The sequence below is a fragment of the Phasianus colchicus genome, chromosome 9, assembly GCF_987193195.1.
Source record: "Phasianus colchicus chromosome 9, bPhaCol1.hap1.1, whole genome shotgun sequence".
NCBI lineage: Eukaryota > Metazoa > Chordata > Aves > Galliformes > Phasianidae > Phasianus > Phasianus colchicus.
The window spans coordinates 8,328,918-8,337,575 of NC_143444.1; the positions used below are offsets into that span (position 1 = coordinate 8,328,918).

Consider the following 8,658-nt stretch of genomic DNA (forward strand, 5'->3'; position numbering starts at 1 on the left):
TGGCATTGAAGGACACAGTGGGGATGGGCTGATGGTTGGATTAGATGATCTCAGTGATCTTTCCAACCTTGATGATTTGATGATTCCTGGGGACAAAATCCCTAGCCAGTGGGATGCCCAAACCCCATGGGCAACAGGGGCAGGAGAAAGGTGGACAGAACGTACCCAAATGCTGTTGGGGGAAGAGAAGAGCTCCCCAGCCAAGCACGATGGTGAGCATAGAACTACAGAACCATTCAGGTTGGAATGAGATCACCAGGTCCAATCATAGACCATCCTGTCCAACTCCGCACACCCATGGGCAAAACATGGGTTTAAAGCATGAGCTCCATATCTCCACACACTGCATCATGTGGCCACGGATGGCCTTGCCCCCAGAGACGGGCACACAGCTGAGCACCGTTCAGGTCCTGCCCCAGCCAGCTGGGACCTTGGACAACAATCAGAAGGCTTGTGCCCCTTGGGTCCCCGTGGCACCCCAAGCATCCCAGGGATGGGCTCTGCACGGCCACCAGTGTGGCTTTGTGTTGCCCAGCACTGGGGCCTCTGTCAGGGCGAGTGCTGCCTTCCCTGCGACCGCCGTTGACGTTATTCAGCTGGACAGAGGGATGTCTATGCGAATCATTTTCAATGCTATTCCATATTCATAACGGGCTAAATATAGGGGAGCAAAGTGGGACCCGGCGGGCAAAAAGCCCTCCCCGTGGTCAGTGCGGATGACTTCTCTGCCAAGATGAGATGCCAGCGCCAGCCCCGCCGCCCCCATGGGCACCGTGAGGCAAAGTCCCACTGCTGGCAGCACTGGGATGCAGAGCAGGTTTGGGGCCCTGCTCCTGAGGCCACCTCCCAAGGATGTCTCAGCTGGCCTACTCATTGCAATGGGCAGGAATCCACAGCGCGGCCCAGGAGGGGTCCACCGGCCCCCGGGCACGTTCTTCATTAAGCGAGAAGGTTAATGATTGCAATTATGTAAAAGGCAAGCAGCTAAATGAGTATAAATAAAGCTTTTTCTTGGGTGCGGTGTGGGGGCTCCCAAGGGAAACGGCCTCTTAGGGGTGCAGCTGAAACCGTTCCTGCATGAGCCACACTGAGAAAAAACACAGCAAAAAGTCAAAGGTTGCCCCGTGTTATGAGAAAAGGCTCCATGGTGGCAGCCCAGGCAAAACTGGTGCTCACCATCCTTAGAAAAAGCCATGACAATATGCAATAATGCCCAACACAGCAAATAGTATTTGCAGTATTATGGGTAACTTGTAAATAAGATGTTGTATGCAGTAAATGATGGTTGGAATTGGTGATGTTAGAGGTCCTTTCCAACCTTAATGATTCTATTATTCTAAATCTGTGTCTCACACAACAAAAACAAGGGGGGTTCTATTCATGGGCTTGGATTAACATATTTTGGGCAGCTGGTGTAAGAACAGGTAAGTGTGGCTCCTTCCAGCACAAATCCATCAGCCCTCACACTGGGCCCAGTGTGTGCATAGCATGAGTTTGGTGATGAACTCTTGTGCAAAAATGGAGAAATTCAGGCACAAATGCCCAAATCTGCACAGCCAAGCAGGGGGAGGATGGAGAACAGTGTTGATGGGGCAACATTTGAGAACATAGTGCTAGTAGAGAGCTTCAGTGCAGGGTCTGCTGGTGTCCTTGGACCAGCCCTAGCTGATGGCCCCATGGAAAGCTGTGCCCTCCATGGTTTCCCCTTGGGAGAAACTAAGCAACATTATTCCCTTGGGGAAAAAAAAAAGATGTTCTGTGACTCATGGAAAAGGTAGAATAAATCGCAGCCCCCACACTTGAATAGATACGTGGCTATTTTAATAGATGAGGTAATAAATAAACCTGCTCAAGATTTTTCAAGTTTTCATTCATTTTTGATAGAGAGAAATTATTTCCTTTCCTTCATCAAAAAAGAAAACTCAACATCCCCATTGGGAGCAGTCAGATCCCCAGCTTCACCCCACTACCCAAACCACTTTTCCAGCCCCACTGCCTGCAGCCACCATTCAAAACCATTCCGAAACCAGGATGGGAGCCTCCAAAATGCCTTTCAGTTCACCTTTAGGACACATTTAGTAACTCACCTTAATATTGATGCCCTCCTTACACATTGCTGCAGAGGAATTGAGGCTGTGGCCAGCGTAATGATGTGTTCAATATTAACGGTCTCCCATCTGTCACAGCTCCCTGGCATCCCACCGGGCAGAGAGAGCTCCACTGCCCTCCAATACCACCCAGTGCATGGAGAATGGCTGGGGAAATCAACAGCTCCTTTTGGAGAGTATCTAAGCGTTGTTTCAAGGCTTAGCCCTGCAGAGGGATGGAACATAGGAAGGTGTCACAAGCAGGCGGCCATGAATGCCATAAAAAAAAGGCTCATTTCACTCAACCCATTGCCCTCCTCCTGCCCGGTTCACCAAGGTGGCTGCTGGCATTGGCCAGACCCTACAGGACTGATAGTTGGTGACCAGAAGACCTGAGTGAAGAGGATAACATGGCAGAAGCCCCTCCAGCTCCATCCTGGTCCATCTGGGGACACAGTTGCTGATCCCATACAAATCCTGGTCACCACGGTGGCCCCAACTCTACCTCTGCCCCAAAGGCCAACCCCTCATAGCTGTGTCAATGCCTTTGTTCCCATTATCAGCCAGGATGATGCCACAAGGTATCCCCAGCACCACATGGAACCTGACCCACAGCTGTGGGCCCTGGGCAGACGTGGGGCAGAAACTGCATCCCCTGGCATGGCTGCCTGCATGGGGAAGGTGAAGTGAGATAAGAAGAGCTTTTTCTACTTTATCCTTCGTGCTACATGGGCCTTTTCCTCTGGGTAAGCACAAAGTCTGCCTCTTTCCTTGCTATTATTAAAAGTCAGGGCTCCAATCCCTTTGGGAGCAGGGAAGGCAGATAATCCCTTCTCCTCCTGACCTTATTTCTCTCCTCACTTTGCAAGGTTATTGCAACTCCCCAGCAGCGGCTACCCTGCACAATACCACTCCTTCCTCTCAAAAAATAAAAAAATAATTTAAAAAAAATCACATCATTTCCAGCAAACGCACCCTTAAACCACTGAACTCCCACCCAATTCCTCCTTTGTGAGAACAAACAGCTGAAAGCAGTTTACTCTTCCCCAGCACTGCAGACATCTGTCCCTAGGGCTGAAGAGCTGCGTGAGCAGCAGAGAGGGTTTTTGTCTTTGCTCACAAAATGCCCCCAAAATATAGGGTTTATATTCAGCTCGGGGGAGGACGGACCACAAGGAGGGGGCTGCACGGAGCTTCCTTCTGCTTTGGATACACCCTTCCATGGCAGGCTGAGCGCTGGTACCGACACTGCTGTGGGGCTGGGATGTGGCACTGTTGTGTGTGGCTCCAGCAACCTCTAGTGGAAAGCAGACAGAAGCAGCTGCACATAAAGGAAAGGCTTTGCTTATTTACTCCGTAACATTTTCCATCCACCTACTTTGAAGCCTCAACACAAGATCGGGCCACGAGATGTGCTTAAGCCCAACGCTTTCGTTGCAAACACGGATACATGCAGCTAAGGCATAGGATCACAGAATCATCAAGGCTGGAAAGACCTCTAAGATCATCTAGCTCAACCATCAAGCCACACCTGTGATCACTCAGACTGCATCACTCAGTGTGACATCTGCTTTTCCTCTGAGCACTTCCATGCAGAGTGGCTCCCTGAGTAAGGAGCTCTAAGACCCATCTAGCTTGGGAAAACCCTTCAAGTTCACCACATCCAGCCATCAGCCCAACCTACGGAGTCCCATCACCAACCCATGGCCCTTAGTACCATGGCCACACCTCCAAGGAAGGGCAGGCCATTCCAGTGGCTGGCCACTCTCTAAGTATATCTGTCCCAGTTTTGGGTCCTCTTTCTCCTCCAGGAGGACCAGGAACTGCTCACCCCCTAAAGCTCCTTCATGCTGTGCCTGGGTGAGCCCTCTTGCTGTGACCTGGGATGGCTGGATGGATGGAGCTGCTCATTCCACCCAAACCAGAGACTCTCCTCTGTGCCTTTCCTGTTTGAAACCCAAACTAGTACAACTCAAATCCCCCTGAAACATGCTGCAAAAATGGTTAACGAGCTCAAAGTGTCAGGGACAAGTGGGGCTGATGGGAAAGATTAGACATTAATGAGAGCCATCTCCAGAAGCATCCATCACTGCGCTTTCGTGAGTTTCTTAATGCGGTGGGAACTCTGCCATGGCTGAATTCCTTTTATTTAAAGCAAAGATAAAAAGCTGGAGAGGTATTAATATTAATTAAGAGACAGACATTCGCAGAAACTTTCCTTACCCCATGTCACACCCAACTCCCAGCCGCACTTCAGCAAACAACCAGATTTATTCCAGAAAGGACCAAACTGTTCTGCAGCATTTATGAGCCTTTGTCATTCTGCAGGGACTTTTCTCCCAAAGTGCAGAGCAGGAGAGATGAACCCCCATGGAATATCTGAAAGAGGAAAAAAATCCCACCTCCCATTGCTATTCTTGTGTTGTTTTGGTATCATTCCATAAGGGCTCCCATTGCAACACGGTGCTGGGCTCCGTGCCACCCCTCCAGGTCCTGCCACCAGGGTGAGGTGTCCCATGCATTTCTATAGTCTTGAGCTTGCTCTGAGGCTGCACCACCCATTTTGGATGGGGAACACTGCAGGGACACACATCATCTCCCGTCTCTCCTTGGACTGGGACACGATTATCTTCTCTACCCTATAGTTTCAAGACCACAAACCTTGAACAGCCATTTTTTCTAATGGAAAGTTCCAGTTGGAAATAGCACCCAGTTTTAAACTGGAGTGTTTTCTTAGAGCTACAGCCCTCTGCAGCACCTTCAGCTGCAGAAACATCTGGGCTTTTCTTAACAGCAACACACAGTGCAATAGAGGGAAAGGATCATACGTAGGAGGCTGAAACCAGAGGTGCTAAATTCAGAGCAATCCGTGCAAAACCCATCGCAGGGAAGAATCAGGCTGGAAAGTGGATGGCATTGGGATCTCCCTCCTTTGACTGTTGGGTTAGGCAGAGTTTGCCATCGGGCAGCCCGACCCCTGCGCCCCTATCCCTGCCGTTCGGGGCTCGGCCAGCAGAGGGAGAGCCCGGCCCGCAGAGAGGACGGACTCGGGCTCACCGCAGCGACGAGCTGAGATTGAGCAGAGATCATAGAATTTGGTGGAATAGCCCTTAAAGATCACCCACCGAGCACCAATCCCTGCCGCGGCTGGGCTACCGACCACTAAATGCAACCAACCACTCAGCTGCACGGGGCCCTGCTGCAGTCACCCACCGCTCTGCAGGGATGATGCAGCCAAAGGAACAGAGCCCTGTTGCAGACACCCAAACAGGGACGGACCCTCTGCACCCACCCCACTCAGATCATTAATTAGGGATGAGGCAGCTTTGCTCCCTTTCCAATCCTTGCATGGCTGGAGAAGGGCGAGCTGCCTTTAGCTGTGTAGTGCCAGGTTAGTGCCAGCATTGTTTCTTCCTTTGGCTTCAAGTCAGTGTAGTAATGGTGGAAGGGACAAAACCTGGCACATGAGCAGCGCAGTGCCTGCACTGCTATGGGCAGCATTGAATCGTTTGAGTTGGAAGGGACTCTTAAAGGCCAGCTGGTCCAACTCCCCTGCAATGAACACCTACAGCTCAGAGCCCCAACCAGCCTGACCTTGGATGCTTGCACAGACCACACATCCACCACCTCTCTTGGCAACCTGCTCACAGGGAACGGGCACCCAATGCCCCAGGGCAACCACTGCACGGTGGTTGTGCTTTGTCCCTCCAAACCTGTCCCTGGTGCCCTGCAGCAGCAATCCTGCACTGCAGGCTGTGAGCACAGACCAGACCCTTCATCCCAAGAGCCACCATTCTTTCCCAAGCAGACACAGAGCAGGCCCCCCCTCCCCCCCCAGCTGATCTCCCATGTTCAGAGTAAGCCCTGCCTGCAGAACAAGCAGGCATGAGCTCCTCAGTTTGAGCCTTCCTGCAACTCTCCAGCTCCTGTCCATCATCACTGAACTTGTAGGAACTTAATTATCTCTGAGACCTCTCCCACCACCAAACCCAGCCAGGAGCACTCACAAGATAACGAAGGCAATGGACAGGCAGCACACACGAGCACTGTCTCCTCCACCAGCAAGGTCAAAGCCATCACACCCCCGTGCCAAAAATCAAGGGTAGGGAGAACCTTCCCATCCCACAGCCACAAGTGGGAATTGGGGCGAGGACGAGGCAAGGGATGCTGGTGCCGGCCATCAAGCAGCAGGCCGGTAATAACCTCATTATGAGGCTAGAGATGCCGGGAGGGGTGGCGGGGGGGGGCAGATGCCGTCCTTCTGCCGTCCGCAGCTTGCGGAGCCAGAGAGTTGTCAGCGCGTCTCCTGCCTCTCACCTTGCTTCTCATTAGCTCCCCGCAGCGCTGCCGTGCGGGCAGATGGGGCAGGGCTGTGGCCACAAGCCGCTGCCGGGCTGGGGGCTCACACACCAACCCCCCTCTCCCTATTTCTGGGCTCCGTCTCAGGGTGGAGATGCCCACCCCAGCTGCTTGTCCAAGGCATAAGATTTCTTTGCTCAGCGATCTGCAGGCAGCAAAGCTTCCCTTGCACAGAACAGCCAGGTGACCCCTTCCCCCTCCCCTCCCAAGATGAGGATGACATCCTACCATTGCCCTCCCAAAATGGGGTCACTAGTTATCTTGGGGACCGAGGGTGATTTGGGGCAGCCCCAGCCCTACTGCATGCAGGATGATTTATTGCCAGAGCAAGGCAGAGGCATGCTCTGATGGTAACTGCCCCAGAGGGATCAATGGACCATAGCCAGGAGGCACCAGCAAGGAGCAAGGCAGAGGGATGAAGGGCTGCATGGTCAGCAGGTCCAGGAGAGCATGTCCTTGTCACTACCCCAGTGCCCTGCACGCCTCTCATCTTCCCAAGGGGAGACACTTCACTCCATAAGAAGAAAAAGCACAAATCCCTGTATTTACCCGTAATGAACAACTCTTCCAGGCTGGATGAATGTTCCCAGCCAGAAATGGCTCATCAGATAGTATGGCATAAGCACCTATTGACTGAGAAGGCTCCCACGTTTATGACTTACTGATAGCCCTGCAGACCAACATCAGCAGGTGTTTCTGCTCCTGAGGGCTCCCAGCAAAGTGGCTTTGGGTCATGCCCTCACCATTCCCATGGGCCCCCAACACCGTGGCCTCGGGTCACATCCTCCTGCTCAGACCATCCAGCCCTTTTGCACTCAGCTTCCCAGCACCACCTGGGTTAGGAGCACCAAAACACTGAGCCAAGATGCTGGGGAAAGGATGGGATTATCCCTCTGAGCCCCAAACCCTACTGGCATCCCACCTCTCCTCCTGAGCCCATCTTTTCCATCCATGCTCCTCAACAGAAAGCTCCAGCTCATTTCCTAATCATAACAATTTCTTCCCCTCCACCAAGATTTCCTAAAGGAAACCAGCACACCAAACCCAGAGCATGTGTGGCAGTTTTTCCTCCTTTTGTCAGCGCAGGCTGCAATTCAAGGGAAGGAGATTTGAAGGCATGTGGTACCTGTGCTCAGCAGAGGGGGTGCGGCCGTGTGTGCAGGCGTACAGAGCTATTAATTAAAATTGCTCAGTCAGATGCTATAGAGAGATTAGTTGTCACATTGTGTTAATGGCAAGCTTGGCAATGCTGTGAGAAGGGGCAGGACTGCCCGCCGTCCCCTCAGCTGTTCAAGTGCCACGTTTATACCCAGCCAGAATGACTAATTGGCAGGTTTTGTCTAACAGAAGCCCCCTCGTTATTGGGAAGGCATCAGCGCCTTAATGAAGGAGAGGCAGGGAGGGGGCACGTGGCACCAACCACTGAGGTCCCATGGGTGGGGACAGCTGCAGCCCCATCCTTGTGGCAAAGGCTCATAGGGAGCTGGAAAAACCCAGAGCCACAAGGTTGCCCAGCACTGGGTGCAGAAAGTGGAATCTTGGATGGAGTCATAAAGCTATTTAGGTGTGCAGCACCCACCAGTCTTTACAAAACACATGCACCTTGAGATTGTGTTCTGGTTTGAGAAGGTGAGTTTTGGAAAAGAGAAAAGTAGAGGAACTGAGGCTGTGGTGTTACCTAGCTGTATCCAGGTGTTTGCATGAGGCTTTCAGTTTGGTGCCCACCAGCCTATTTATCCTAACACAGACCTCACATACCTGTTTCACTGCTGAATAGATGGCTTCTTCACCCCAACTTTGACTCCATTCTGTAGATTCAGGCTTTGCTAGAAGACAGCAGGGAGCATGTGGAAACGATGCCAGGGAACAGCAGCCTTTGACTTGATCAAAATAGTGATGCTTAGGCATCTTACATACACAGTAAAGCTGAAATTCCTGCATTGCTTTAGAGAAGCTCTTCAGCACGACATCATTTGAACTTATAACCATAGCCAGGTGGAGTCACTTCACCCCAAATCAGCCCTGAGCTGCTACAGCTGTTACGGCTGCCCAGCTACATCCTCATGCCATTAGCTCATTATCTCCACCCTGCAGTCATCAGAAGCCCCAGCTGTTTCTCAGCCAGGGCAGAGATATCCCCACCTCCAGCCTGCAAGCTAGCTGTCTGTGTGGAGATGAGGAAGTCAAAAAGATCACCAGCAATGCTGTTTGA

General features: G+C 52.0%; 1 long non-coding RNA gene across 1 annotated transcript; it reads right to left on the reverse strand.

The window, feature by feature from the left end:
* Positions 1 to 1,528: 1,528 nt before the first annotated feature.
* On the reverse strand, positions 1,529 to 8,380 carry LOC116230380 (uncharacterized). Its single transcript, XR_004167214.2, has 3 exons — positions 8,205 to 8,380; positions 2,088 to 2,313; positions 1,529 to 1,733 (listed from the first exon to the last, which is right to left on the reverse strand). It is a non-coding gene; the product is annotated as an uncharacterized LOC116230380 (long non-coding RNA).
* Positions 8,381 to 8,658: the final 278 nt, after the last annotated feature.